The 16,339-nt window shown below is 39.9% G+C and overlaps 1 protein-coding gene across 8 annotated transcripts in view; it reads right to left on the bottom strand.

Annotated features, from left to right (window-relative positions):
• Fam184a (family with sequence similarity 184 member A) overlaps nt 1–16,339 on the bottom strand; it is a 140,723-nt gene that overhangs the window by 92,060 nt on the left and 32,324 nt on the right. The window lies entirely within an intron of this gene.

A 16,339-nucleotide genomic window follows, 5' to 3' on the forward strand; every position in this document is an offset into this window, starting at 1 on the left:
ACAGATGACACCTTCAAAGATTATGGAAAAGAAAAATGAAACACCTTTGTGGAAAGAACAGGAAGCCACTGAATGTAATGAAAGCAAAATTTATTTCAGAACTTTGGGGATACAATAAACACAGGTGTTGATAAATTAGATCTCAGGCTGTTTTTGTAAATAAAACCTCACTTAAAGGTTCTCACATCAGTTCATGCCCCCCCCCCCATCCATTCCAAGAATTACTGAGAATTTTAGGCAGGGGAGGTGAAACCAGAAATGACATTCCTTCATCTACTTTTCAAGTTCATGGCTCTCTGGTAATATCTAAGACCTAAACTCAAGAAAATTAGCTCCTAATTACAAAAAAGCTGGGAAACTTTCGCTGTACTGATAAAAACAGATTAGGATAAAAATAAAGCTGTTTCTCTCTTCTACCTGCCCAAATAAAATACTATAACTGCCTATGAGTTTCCCAAAACTGTTCCATTTGTTGTTGTTGTTGTTGTTGTTGTTCTAATTATAACATGAAGGACCTTAAGAGGAGTCAGTCTTTTTGAAAATGTATTGGCTTCTAATTGTCCCTCTTATTTCCATCTGCTCAGCAGCTTATATGAGCATTGCCGACACCTCGTTCTGGTTTAGGCCTCATTACTCCCTTTTCCACCAAGCCATATTTTTCCAGAAGAGGAATAACCCAAAGAAAAAACTGTAGACCAGTGAATTCATGTATCAGAAAACTTGTTCTTAGTGACTACACCTTGGAGTTGTAAGATGAAAAATAGTAGCAGAGAGGGGATGTGAAGTAGGCTACAAAACACAAGAGACCACGCTGGCGGCCATGATGCATAATGTACCATTATGAATTAAGTAATGACAGTGACAATTTATTCAAACTGCAGTAACAAAGATTTTCTATATTTTCATGCTCAACTCCAAATTCTCAAATATAAGAAATCCATTTTAAAAAAACACTTTTCTATTAAAACACATTGTACTGTGATTAGGAAAGTTATAAATATTTCATAACTAATGATGTGTCTCCTCTCTACACTTTTGCCAATGCTATTCACTCTAGGAATCTCCTCCTTTTGTTCAGTTATTGAAAACTGCCTCTTGGAAAAATTATATGTACTATATATTTCCTGATTACTAGAGTAATCTCTATAGTTCATTTTAGAAAAAAATGGAAAATACATGAAGATAAAGTAAACAAAAAATATGTCAGTTTTTATCTTATTTTTTCAACTCTTTCCTTGTAATAGAATTTAAGAGATATGAGGGAAAAACACAAAGAAGAATTGAAATCTCATCAAATTTTGCCATTTGAGAAGTTAGAAAAACAACTGTATTCATGATGGGAAATGTATATTTTGGAAAGCTAACTGTATCAAGTTGATCTTCAGATTGCTAGACAATTTTACAGTAATTGTTATGCCCATCAAATAAAAATTTTCCCCAAATACACCATAATTCTTACTACACCCATCTAATGTCCTGTCAGTGTTATCATTATCAATTTATATTTTTCTTTTCAAAGAAAATTCAGATAAATGTTTGATAACTACACTGAACTATATTTTCAAAACTAGATCTAGAACACCATGCAAAAAATATTTTCTTAAACCAACAGTAACATTAGCCCTGTTTCAACCAACATTTGAACTCGGGGAAGACACACAATATGTGGGTTCCTATATCACTTTGAACAGACCTCTTTTATGTATAACATATTCCATTTCCATATGCATCTATATTTTTATCCTACATTTGTTTTCCCTGTAATTGGCTCTAAGACATCTTACATATAAATACACATGGGCATCAATAATGTATTGTCAACTAACATTTTGACCCATGTCTTAGAAGGTTCTATGTCACAAAAACAAAAAAGGATAATAATGTTCCAAAAATCTAATGCTATCAAAAAATATTGGAAAGGCCGCCGCTGCCCAATCTCAGAATGTGGCCACCTCCATCTTGGGATGCTGTAGCTGCCATCACCATCTCAAGATGTAGCAGCATCCATCCAGGGACACTGGCGAGGGCCTTGAAGTCCATTATCAAGGTTCCTGCAGGTTTGGTTACACCTGAGGTCTTCCTGCTAGGTGTGCTAATAGCCACCATCTTGCTGCTTCTTCACATGGTGAGCACATCGCTGGTAGTCTAATTGCAAATTAAAAGAACACTGAGATCTCAGGTCTACAGTGTGGTGGAGCCTACAGAAACTGAAACCCAGATCAGTGTGTTTGCAGCTAGGTCTATGTGGGTGGGTCTGAGCCTAGCAATCCTGTAGAAAGTCAGAAATTGGGAGCATTCCACCCAGGCGAACACAAGTTAGAGAGTAAAGAAAGAGAAGGGCTCACCCCATTTCTTTGAGTCCTGAATTGCATGGGGATGGACAGGGCTGGCTACAGTGGGTCAGAGGCTGTAAAAGGACATAAAGGTGTCTTGCTCTAGATTTACCCAGCCATCCAGTCTGGCACCCACTGGGTTCCTAGGGCCCACTTGAGCCAGCACTCACTGGCCCCTGTACCAGTCTGATCCCCAATTCCCGTCCAGCACCCAACAGGGCCCTCCAGCTCCCCAATCCCCAGGCTCTCAACCCCTCCCTAGCTACCAATCTGGCCCAGTGCTTGAAGCTATGTGGACAGCCCACAGTTCTCAGTGCTGGTGTTGATCCACTTGATATACAACAGTTCTCCATGACAGGTGCACAGGTCTCTGTACTCAGCCATCAAGAGTGCCTGGGAGAGAAGTGCCTGACTGGGAATTTGAAGAGATCAAGTTTGGAAATTAAATTAGAGACCAGGAATTATGGGGTCCACAGGCAACTCAAGGAGCTAAGATTGGCTTCTACATTGCACGAGTGGAACTTAACAAAGATTCCTGGGGTGCAGTCTTCCAACATGGACTGGCAATTGCTATACACTGCCTCTTAGAGTCCTGCCTCTAGCTACGATCAAACTCTAGATAACCCTACCTATTGACTGAGAAGGGAAGATGAGAAATTTTTGAACTCTAATGGGAAACAACTTCATTTTTCCATCAAGATTCTTTTTTCTTTTCTCTCTTTTGTATCTCCACAATTCTGAAGCCAAAGCTTTTTAACACAATGGTTTATTGAGGACTGGGATGTCTGAATAGTATATTATAGTTTTGTTGTGAATTCTTTTATTTTTATTCTTTTCTTTTTCTCATGATTTCTTTTCTTTTCTTACTTTATATATATTTTTCATCTCACTTATCTGTTTCCCTGGATTCTCTTGCTCTCTTTGCTCCTGCTAACAGCCAACCTCTACTGATTCCTCTTTCACTCTTCCTAAATCCTTTGCTTCTATCTTCTCTCCTTCTTCCTCATAAACATCACATCCTACACCATTGCTGTTCTTTGTCTACCATTAGAAATTGTAAACCCTTTTGTAAACTTACAGTTCATATTATAGACAAAAATTGAATACATCATTTCTGTTTATTAGAACAAAACTATCATACACCATATATTAGATATCTTAATAGGAGCTATTTGGTTTAAGGCTGTATATTGTTTGCATTGGGTGCTGTTGATTTTAGTTTCCCCCTTAAAGACAAGGCACTGGAAACCTTCAGGGATTCTATAGTCTACAGGGTAGAACTGTACTGCCTCAGATCCACACTGGTAAGTGGGAAGACACACAAACAACATGAAAAAACAAGGTAAAAAAAGCTCCCCAAACAAACCAAGATGCTCCAATAATAGAATCCTTTGATAGCACAATAAAAGAAATGTTAAGAGAATTTAGAATATACATAGTTAAACTGATTCATGATGTAAAGGATGATGTAAGAAGTGAAATCAGAGATAAATTTCAGGAGGTGAAAGACCATTTAAATAATAAGACAAAGATTCTTAAAAGAAATCAAGCAAAAATCCTCAAAATGAAGGAATCAATAAACCAAATTAAAAACTCAATGGAAAGCATCACCAACAGATTAGATCACATGGAAGACAGAACCTTAGGCAATGAACACAAAGTGTATACTCTTGAAAATATAATTTACCACATGAGAAGATGGTAAGAAAACATAACGGAACTCCAAGAACTATGGGATAACATGAGAAGACCAAATTTAATATTTATCAAGATAGATGAAAGTGCAGAGATGCAAACCAAAGGAATGCACAATCTTTTCAATGAAATAATATCAGAAAATTTCCCAAAATAAAGAATGAAATGGAAAATCAAATACAAGAGGCTTACAGGACACCAAATGTAAAAATTACAACAGACCCACACCAAGGAATATTATAATGAAAATGCCTAACATATAGAATAAGGATAGAGCTTTAATAGCTTTGAGAGAAAAATATCAGATTACAAATAGGGAGAAACCATTTGGATCTTAGCTGATTTCTCAAACCAGACCCTCGAAGCTAAGAGGTCCTAGAACAACATCTACCAAGCTCTGAAAGAAAATGGATTCCAACCAAGAATCCTATATACAGCAAAATTAAGTTTCAGAATTGAAGATGAAATAAAAACTTTCCATGATAAACAAAAGTTCTAAAGAATCTGCAACTAGAAAGCCTGCACTATAGCACATTCTCAGCAAAATAATGCATGAGGTAGAAATGGAAAAAAAACAAACAAACAGTGAAAACAAGAAAAGGGATGAACTACACTAAAGGAAAAGTCAATCAAAGGAGAAACTAAGTCAAATTAAAAACCAGAAATAAACAAAAATGACCAGAATTATAAATCATATCTCAATAATAACCCTGAATTTTAATGGCCTAAACTCATCAATCAAAAGACATAGACGGTGTGGCTGTGACTGAGTGGTAAAGAGTTTGCCTCACATGTGGGAGGACTGGGTTTGATCCTCTGCACAAGGAAGGAAGGAAGGAAGGAACGAAGGAACGAAGGAAGGAAGATAGGTATCGTGTCCATCCACAACTAAAAAAAAAACATTTTAAAAAAGGCATAGACTAGCAGATTGGATTGAAAAACAAGACCCCAAAATATGCTGCCTCCAAGACACTTACCGCATAGGCAAAAACATCCATAGACTGAAGGTAAAATATGGGAAAAACATATCACTCACATGGATTTCATAACAAGCAGGTTTCCATACTCATCAGATAAAGTAGACTTCAAGCCAAAGTTAATCAGAAGGGACAAAGAAGGCCATTTCATACTGCTTAAGGGAATTATACATCAGCAAAACAGAATAATTGTAAATATTTATGCCCCCAACAATGGACCATCTATGTACATCAAAGAAACCCTTTTAAATTTCAAGAATCAAATATACCACAACACAATAATATTAGGTCATTTAAACACATCTTTCTCACTATTTGATTGATCTTCCAAACAAAAAATAAACAAACTATAGGACTGAACATTATAATCCATAATTTAGACTTAATGGACATATATAGAATATTTCATCCATCAACAAGCAAATACGATCGACTGAAGATGGCGGCGAGGGGAGTGCGTTGCCCCCGTGTGCCACGTCACTGTGTGGGAGAATGACGAGTCAGGACTGCTAAAGGCTATCTTGTTAGGAATTTCCAGCAATAGTGGGGTGCTCCGGAACCTGGAGGAAGGATTTCCATCGCACGAGGATCGGCTGCGGGGACTCAAACGCGAGAGATTTGTCGCACAGAGGGTAACACTGCTTATTCAGCAAATCGCCCCGCGGCTAGAGTCTGCAGCGTGCTGGGAAACGAGGAGATAGCGACGCAGGGATACAGCGCTGCAGTTTCTCCCAGCCGTGCAAGCACCGTACTCAGTGCTGAATTCTGGGTTCGAGACAGGGGAAGGAAGCGGTCCAATTCGGTTCTCCACACCGGTCAGACCACAGAGGAGGCCAGCGGCCACCATCTTGGAGAGCTGACATCACCATCCCTGTTTACGACTGACCACAGCTCATTCAGCCATAGAACAGGTAATTTCAGGCTGCCATTCGCCTGCGGCTTGCAGACAGATTACTCAGGCTCAGTGCTAAATAACCCGTGGAAACTGCTTCTTGGGGCCTGCTCTTATCAGAGCATTCACCAAGCACGGAGCGGCCGAGTTCCGGCTCCCGGAACTGCTCTGGCCCAGGGCTAAGGAGCCCGCAGAAACTGCTTCTCGGTCCGGGTCCTGCTGAGTACTGTGGAGGTAAATACCAACCGAGCCTTCGTGGGCAGTGGCAACAGGACTGAGGTGGGGCCTGTGAGGGCCGGTCAGGACTCACCCGTTGCTTTGGTCACCCGGCAAAGGGAAGGAACTGCTGCCATTCGCATAGGATATCAACATGGCAGAGATCAGATGTCATCAGAAAGCAGCGGAGGAGAGAACTTCATCAATATCAGCAGCGACAGAAACAGTTGGTCTCCTGGTAGGGAGGGTGAGTCACAGACACCCGAGTCTCTCTCACTTTGTCTTCGAGCCAGAGGGGAGGAGCCGGGCCGCCGCCCGCGCCCGGGGCAGGCCCAGTGGCTCACTGGCGTGGTGGTTGCGTGAACCCAATTGGAGAGGGGGCGGAGCGGAGCCGCCACCTGCGCCCACAAGGTGGGCAGACCTGTGACCCAGTTGTACACGGGTGTGGTAGGAGGGGCAGGGCAGAGCCGCCGCCCGCGCCAGCAAGGTAAGCAGACCTGCGACAGACTGGCGGGTCAGGCCCAGCGGCCTGCCAGCGTGGTACACACGTCACCCCAACTGGAGTAGGGGCAGAGCAGAGCCTTCGCCCGCACCCGGATCAGGCCCCGCCGGTGTGGTGGTCACGTGACACCAATTGGAGTGGGGGCGGAGCGGAACCGCCACCCGTGCCCGCAGGGTGGGCAGACCTGCAACCAACCTTCAGATCAGGCCCAGCAGTCCGCGGGCGTGGTAGGAGGGGCAGGGCAGAGCTGCCGCCTGTGCCTGCAAGGTAGGCAGACCTGCGACAGACCGGCGGATCAGGCCCAGCAGCATGCCGGCGTGGTACACACGTCACCCCAATTGGAGTAGGGGCAGAGCACAGCCACCGCCCATGCCCGAAAGGTGGGCAGACCTGGGACTGACCAGCGAGACAGTCCCACTGGCCTGCCGGTGCGACAGACATGTCACCCATTTGGAGTAGGGGCAGAGCAGAGCCGCCGCCCGTGCCCGCAAGGTAGGCAGACCTGCGACCGACCAGTGGAACAGGCCCAGCAGCCAGCCAGGGTGATAGGCACGTCACTCCATTTGGAGTAGGAGCAGAGCAGAGCCTTCGCCCACGCCCGGAACAGGCCCAGCGGCCCGCGGGTGTGGTAGACAAGTCACACCAATTGGAGCGGGGCCAGAGCAGAGCCGCCGCCCGCGCCTGCAGGGTAGGCAGACCTGCAACCAACCGGCGGATCAGGCCCGGTGGCCTGCCGGCTTGGTACACTCATCACCCCAATTGGAGTAGGGGCAGAGCAGAGCCGCCGCCCGCGCCCGGAACAGGCCCAGTGACCTGCCGGCGTGGTAGTCACGACACCCCAATTGGAGTAAGGGCAGAGCAGAGCCGCCTCCCGCACCTGGAATAAGCCCAGCGACCCGCCGGCGTCGTAGACACGTCACCCGAATTGGAGTAAGGACAGAGCAGAGCCACCGCCCGCGCCTGCAAGGTAGGCAGACCTGCGACCGACCAGCAGGACAGGCCCCGGGGTCCGCGGGCGTGGTAGACACCTCACACCAATTGGAGGAGGGGCAGAGCAGAGCCGCCGCCCGCGCCTGCAAGGTAGGCAGACCGCCGCCCGACCCTGCAAGGGAGACTTTTCAACTATACAAGAGCAATATAAATATATAGGGGAAAAAAACATTTCAAAAACACAACAGTTTCACCAAGCAGACAGAAACGCAAGCAGTATGAAAAGACAAGGAAAGAAAGGACCACAAGCAATGCAGGTCAACTCAACTTTAGAAGAGGTAACAGCTGCAGCAGATGGAATGTCAGATAAAGAATTCAAGATATACATGCTTCAGATGATCTGGAGTCTCAAGGAAGACATTAGACAGCAAAATCAGACAATGAAAGACCACTTCAACAAAGAATTACACAAACAAATCCAGGAAGCAAAGGATCAACTATACAGGGAGATAGAGGTTATAAAAAACAAACAAACAGAAATCCTAGAAATGCAGGAAGCAATAAACCAACTTAAAAACTCAATTGAGAATACTACCAGCAGAGTAGAACACTTAGAAGATAGAACATCAGACAATGAAGACAAAGTATTTCAACTTGAAAAGAACATAGACAGCTCAGCAAGACTGTTAAGAAACCATGAGCAGAACATCCAAGAAATATGGGATAACATTAAGAGACCAAACTTCAGAGTCATTGGGATACAGGAAGGTACAGAACTCCAAACCAAAGGAATGAGCAATCTATTCAATGAAATAATACGAGAAAACTTCCCAGACTTGAAAAATGAGACAGAATCCCAAATCGTAGAAGCCTACAGGACGCCGAATGTGCAAAATCATAAGAGATCCACACCTAGACACATTATAATGAAGACGCCCAACATACAGAATAAGGAGAGAATTTTAAAAGCTACAAGAGAAAGGAAGCAGATTACATTTAGGGGTAAGCCAATCAGGAAAACAGCTGATCTTTCAACACAGACTCTGAAAGCTAGAAGATCCTGGAATAACATATTTCAAACACTGAAAGAAAATGGGTTCCAACAAAGAATTGTGTATCCAGCGAAATTAAGCTTCAGGATGGAAGATGAAATTAAAACCTTCCACGATAAACAAAAGTTAAAAGAATTTTCAGCTAGAAAACCATCTCTTCAAAACATCCTCGGCAAAACATTACAGGAAGAGGAAATGGAAAATAACAATGAAAACCAACAGTGGGAGGTAGGACAGTAAAAGGGGGGGAAATAATCCAAGAGGAAAACAAACCATGTTTAGTAACAGAAATAAACAAATATGGCTGCAAGAACAACCCGTATCTCAATAATAACCCTAAATGTTAATGGCTTAAACTCACCAATTAAGAGACACAGGCTAGTAGAATGGATCACAAAACAAGACCCAACAATATGCTGCCTACAGGAGACGCATTTGATAGGAAAAGACATACATAGACTGAAGGTGAAAGGTTGGGAAAAATCATATCACTCATATGGACTTTGGAAACAAGCAGGAGTGTCCATACTCATATCAAATAAAATAGATTTAAAGCCAAAGTTAATCAAAAGGGATAAAGAGGGACACTACATACTGCTTAAGGGAACCATACACCAACAAGACATAACAATCATAAATATATATGCCCCAAACAATGGTGCAGCTATGTTCATCAAACAAACTCTTCTCAAGTTCAAGAGTCTAATAGACCACCATACAATAATCATGGGAGACTTCAACACACCTCTCTCGCCACTGGACAGATCTTCCAAACAAAAGTTGAATAAGGAAACTATAGAACTCAATAACACAATTAATAACCTAGACTTAATTGACATATATAGAATATACCACCCAACATCAAGCAGTTACACTTTTTTCTCAGCAGCACATGGATCCTTCTCAAAAACAGATCATATATTATGTCACAGGGCAACTCTTAGACAATATAAAGGAGTAGAGATAATACCATGCATCTTATCTGATCATAATGGAATGAAACTGAAAATCAACGATAAACGAAGGAAGGAAAAAGCATACATCACTTGGAGAATGAACAATAGGTTACTGAATGATCAATGGGTTATAGAAGACATCAAGGAGGAAATTAAAAAATTCTTAGAGATAAATGAAAACACAGACACAACATATCGGAATCTATGGGACACATTGAAAGCAGTTCTAAGAGGAAAATTCATTGCTTGGAGTTCATTCCTTAAAAAAAGAAAAAACCAACAAATAAATGATCTCATACTTCATCTCAAAATCCTAGAAAAAGAAGAGCAAAACAACAGCAAAAGAAGTAGAAGGCAAGAAATAATTAAAATCAGAGCTGAAATTAATGAAATCGAAACAAAAGAAACAATTGAAAAAATTGACAAAACTAAAAGTTGGTTCTTTGAAAAAATAAACAAAATCGACAGACCCTTAGCGATGCTAGCGAAGAGAAGAAGAGAGAGAACTCAAATTACTAGCATACGGGATGAAAGAGGCAATATCACAACAGACACCTCAGATATACAGAAGATAATCAAAAATTATTTTGAATCCTTATACTCCAATAAATTAGAAGATAGTGAAGGCATCGATAAATTTCTTAAGTCATATGATCTGCCCAGATTGAGTCAGGAGGATATAGACAACCTAAACAGAACAATATCAATTGAGGAAATAGAAGAAACCATCAAAAGACTACCAACTAAGAAAAGCCCAGGACCGGATGGGTATACAGCAGAGTTTTACAAAACCTTTAAAGAGGAACTAATACCAATACTTGTCAAGCTACTTCAGGAAATAGAAAAAGAGGGAGAACTTCCAAATTCATTCTACGAGGCCAACATCACCCTGATACCTAAACCAGACAAAGACACTTCAAAGAAAGAAAACTACAGACCAATATTTCTAATGAATCTAGATGCAAAAATCCTCAATAAAATTCTGGCGAATCGGATACAAAAACATATCAAAAAAATTGTGCACCATGATCAAGTAGGATTCATCCCTGGGATGCAAGGCTGGTTCAATATACGGAAATCAATGAATGTTATTCACCACATCAATAGACTTAAAAATAAGAACCATATGATCATCTCGATAGATGCGGAAAAAGCATTCGAAAAAGTACAGCATCCCTTTATGTTCAAAACTCTAGAAAAACTAGGGATAACAGGAACATACCTCAATATTGTAAAAGCAATCTATGCTAAGCCTCAGGCTAGCATCATTCTGAATGGAGAAAAATTGAAGGCATTCCCTCTAAAATCTGGAACAAGACAGGGATGCCCTCTCTCTCCACTTCTGTTCAACATAGTTCTCGAAACACTGGCCAGAGCAATTAGACAGATGAAAGAAATTAAAGGCATCAAAATAGGAAAAGAAGAATTTAAATTATCACTATTTGCAGATGACATGATTCTATACATAGCAGACCCAAAAGGGTCTACAAAGAAACTATTAGAGCTAATAAATGAATTCAGCAAAGTGGCAGGATATAAAATCAACATGCATAAATCAAAGGCATTCCTGTATATCAGCGACAAATCTTCTGAAATGGAAATGAGGACAACCACTCCATTCACAATATCCTCCAGAAAAAAAAAATACTTGGGAATCAACCTAACAAAAGAGGTGAAAGATTTATACAATGAAAACTACAGAACCCTAAAGAGAAAAATAGAAGAAGATCTTAGAAGATGGAAAAATATACCCTGTTCATGGATAGGCAGAATTAACATCATCAAAATGGCGATATTACCAAAAGTTCTCTATAGGTTTAATGCAATGCCAATCAAAATCCCAATGGCATTTCTTGTAGAAATAGAGAAAGCAATCATGAAATTCATGTGGAAAAACAAAAGACCCAGAATAGCAAAAACAATGCTAAGCAGGAAGTGTGAATCAGGCGGTATAGCGATACCAGACTTCAAACTATACTACAGAGCAATAGTAACAAAAACAGCATGGTACTGGTACCAAAACAGGCGGTGGACCAATGGTACAGAATAGAGGACACAGAAACCAATCCACAAAACTACAACTATCTTATATTTGATAAAGGGGCTAAAAGCATGCAATGGAGGAAGGATAGCATCTTCAACAAATGGTGCTGGGAAACTGGAAAACCATATGCAACAAAATGAAACTGAATCCCTTTCTCTCGCCATGCACAAAAGTTAATTCAAAATGGATCAAGGAGCTTGATATCAAATCAGAGACACGCCGTCTGATAGAAGAAAAAGTTGGCTACGATCTACATACGGTGGGGTCGGGCTCCAAATTCCTCAATAGGACACCCATAGCACAAAAGTTAATAACTAGAATCAACAAATGGGACTTACTCAAACTAAAAAGTTTTTTCTCAGCAAAAGAAACAATAAGAGAGGTAAATAGGGAGCCTACATCCTGGGAACAAATCTTTACTCCTCACACTTCAGATAGAGCCCTAATATCCAGAGCATACAAAGAACTCAAAAAATTAGACAATAAGATAACAAACAACCCAATCAACAAATGGGCCAAGGACCTGAACAGACACTTCTCAGAGGAGGACATACAATCAATCAATAAGTACATGAAAAAATGCTTACCATCTCTAGCAGTCAGAGAAATGCAAATCAAAACCACCCTAAGATACCATCTCACTCCAGTAAGATTGGCAGCCATTATGAAGTCAAACAACAACAAGTGCTGGCGAGGATGTGGGGAAAAGGGTACAATTGTACATTGCTGGTGGGACTGCAAATTGGTGCGGCCAATTTGGAAAGCAGTATGGAGATTTCTTGGAAAGCTGGGAATGGAACCACCATTTGACCCAGCTATTCCCCTTCTCAGTCTATTCCCTAAAGACCTAAAAAGAGCATACTACAGGGACACTGCTACATCGATGTTCATAGCAGCACAATTCACAATAGTTAGACTGTGGAACCAACCTAGATGCCCTTCAATAGATGAATGGATAAAAAAATGTGGCATTTATACACAATGGAGTATTACTCTGCATTACAAAATGACAAAATCATGGAATTTACAGGGAAATGGATGGCATTAGAGCAGATTATGCTAAGTGAAACTAGACAATCCCTAAAAAACAAATGCCAAATGTCTTCTTTGATATAAGGAGAGCAACTAAGAACAGAGTAGGGAGGAAGAGCAGGAGAAGAAGATTAACATTAAACAGGGATGAGAGGTGGGAGGGAAAGGGAGAGAGAAGGGAAATTGCATGGAAATAGAAGGAGACCCTCAGGGTTATACAAAAGTACATACAAGAGGAAGTGAGGGGAAAGGGAAAAATAATACAAGGGGGAGAAATGACAGTAGAGGGGGTAGAGAGAGAAGAGGGGAGGGGAGGGGAGGGGGGATAGTAGAGGATAGGAAAGGCAGCAGAACACAACAGACACTAGTATGACAATATGTAAATCAATGGATGTGTAACTGATGTGATTTTGCAATCTGTATATGGGGTAAAAATGGGAGTTCATAACCCACTTGAATCAAAGTGTGAAATATGATATGTCAAGAACTATGTAATGTTTTGAACAACCAACAATAAAAAATTAAAAAAAAAAAACAAGCAAATACACTTTCTTCTCAGCAGCACATGGATCCATATATCATATACCATATATTAGGCCACAAAGCAACTCTTACCAAATAACAAACAAACAGAGACAATATTCTGCATTCTATAAGATCGTAATGGAATAAAATTAGAAACCAGTGATAAAAAATAGAAGCTACTCTAACACCTGGAGACTAAATAATGTTTTTAAATGACAAATGGATAGCAGAAGAAATAAGGGATGAAATAAAAAAATTCTTAGAGGTAAATGAGAATAGTAATATAACATATCAAAATCTCTGGGACACTATGAAGGCAATGCTAAGAGGAAAGTTCAGTGCATTTAGCTCATTCATTAAAAGAAAAGAAAGTCAACAAATAAATGAACTAACATTACATCTCAAAGCTCTAGAAAAAGAAAAACGAATCAACACCAAAAGCAGAAGACAGGAAATAATTAAAATCAGAGCTAAAAGCAATGAAATTGAAACAAAAGAAAGAATTCAAAACATTGACAAAATGAAAACTTGGTTCTTTGAAAAAATAAATAAAACTGATAAACCCTTAGCTACACTAATGAAGAAAGAGAGAACTCAAATTACTAAGTCATGATGAAAAAGGAACTATCAAAACAGACACTACTGAAATATATAAGATAATTAGAAACTATTTTGAAAATTTATACTCTAATGAAAGAGAAAATCTTGAAGACATGAACAAATTTATAGAGACAAACAGAATTAGGAGGACATATATAATTCTAATACATCAATTTCAAGCAATGAAATAGAAGATATCAGAAGCATACCAATCAAGAAAAGCTTAGGACCAGATGGATTCTGAAGTCATGTTCCATAAGACCCTACAAGAATAATTAACACCAATACTCCACATATTATTCCATGAAATAGAAAAGGAAGGAACCCTTCCAAACTCATTCTATGAAATTAGTATCACCTGGATACCAAAACCAAAGACACATCACGGAATGAAGACTTCAGATCAATATCCTTGATGAACAGAGGTGCAAAAAATTCTCAATAAAATTCTGCCAAATCACATACAAAACATATTTTAAAAGATAGTGTGCCATGATCAAGTGGGGTTCATCCCAGGAATGCAAGGCTGGTTCAACATATGAAAATCAATAAATGTAATTTACCACATCAATACACTTAAAGACAAGAATCATATGATTATCTCAATAGATGCAGAAAAAGCATTTGTCAAAATATAGCACTACTTCATGTTCAAAACACTAGAAAAACTAGGGACAACAGGAACATACCTCAATACTGTAAAAGCTATATATGCTAAACCTAAGGCCAACACCATTGTAAATGGAGAGAAATTAAAAGCATTCCCTTTGGAAAAAGAAAAGTATACCCATTTTTACCACTTCTATTCAACACCAACCTTGAAACTCTAGCCAGAGTAATTAGAAGAAAGAAATTAAACACATAGTGTTATGGGGAGCCGCTTCAGAAAACACTCTTTTTAAAGTCCGAATTCAAATCAGAGAGCTTTATTTACCTGGCCAGGGACTGTTACCCACCCCTAGAGACTGAAGCTCTGTGGGAGAACAGCAATTTCCTGGCCTGAAACATGGGAACTTAAAGACAAAAACCACAAATCAGGGGCTTTCCTTAGCATCATGCAAGCAAGTCAATCATACAAGCTAAGACAGCAATTAGCATAGCAACTCACAATTGCATCTTGGGTTTAAACAGGTATTAGACAACCGTATCCTGAGTTTGAGCATGTGGTTAGTGGGGGCAAGAATCTACTTCAAAGTCTTGGGTCACCAAGACTACCATATTCTGGGTTGAGTACATTTTGTGGGGTAAAAAGTACAGAAAACAATATATTATAAGAAAACAGCTTTCATTTCAATTTCTCAGAAACACTCTTGTAACAGCTTTTTATAAAAGGTAGCAAAATGGAGTTTTAGGCCTGTCTATGACAGTTCTTGATTTGTTTGTCTTATATCACTTACAAAATCTTAATCTATAATCTATATTTTTATTAATCTATAACATATAACTTACACTCTTATTGATTGTATTTTTCAGTTCACACCACAATAATAGAACAAGAAGAACTCAAAACTGTCTCTACTTGTTGATGACACGATTCTTTATTTAGAAGGTCCAAAAAACTCGACCTGAAAACTTTTAGAACTAATAAACAAATTCAGCAAATTAGGATATTATAAAATCATACCCATAAATCAAATGCACTTGTACATATCAGTGATGAATCCACTAAAAGAGAAATTAGGAAAACTACTCCATTCACAATAATCTCATCAAAAAACAAAAACAAAAACAAAAACAAAACTTGGGTATCAATCTAATAAGAAGTGAAAAACCTCTACAATGAAAACTAAAAAACAATAAAGAAGACCTTAGAAGATGGAAAGATCTACTATGCTCTTGGATAGGCAGAATTAACATTGTCAAAATGGCCATACTGCTGGAGTGGTGGTGCATGCCTGTAATCCCAGTGGCTTGGGAGGCTGAGACAGGAGGATTTTGAGTTCAAAGCCAGCCTCAGCAACAGCAAGGTGCTAAGCAACTCAGTGCAACCCTGTGTCTAAATGAAATACAAAATAGGGATGGGTAATGTGGCTTAGTAATCAAGTGCCCTGGAGTTCAATCTCTGGTCCCCTCCCAAAAATGGCCACACTACCAAAAGTGTTATACAGATTTAATGCAGTTCTAGTTAAAATCCCAATGACATTCTTCATAGAACCAGAAAAATCAATCATGAAATTCATTTGGAAAAATAAGTGACCCTGAATAGCTAAAACAATCCTTAGTAAGAAGAGCATAGCAGGAGGCATTACTATACTACCAAGCAACAGTAACAAAAACAGTATGGTATTGGTACCAAAATAGACATGTAGACCAGTGGTACAAAATAAAAGACACAGAGACAACCCACATAAATACAGTTATCTCATGCTAGACAAAGGCACCAAAAATCATCCATTGGAGAAAAGACAGCCTTATTCAACAAATGGCGCTGGGAAAACTGGATATTTGTATGTAGCAAAATGAAACCCTTTCTCTCACCCTGCACAAAACTCAATTCAAAGTGGATCAAAGACCCTAGGACAGAGAGGCACTAGAATAGAACAGAGACCCTGCACCTAAAAGAACAAAAAAGCAGGTCCAAATCT

This window comes from Marmota monax, unplaced genomic scaffold, assembly GCF_021218885.2.
Source record: "Marmota monax isolate L192 unplaced genomic scaffold, Marmota_monax_Labrador192_F-V1.1 WCK01_AAM20220418_F8-fsc00140, whole genome shotgun sequence".
Classification (NCBI taxonomy): domain Eukaryota; kingdom Metazoa; phylum Chordata; class Mammalia; order Rodentia; family Sciuridae; genus Marmota; species Marmota monax.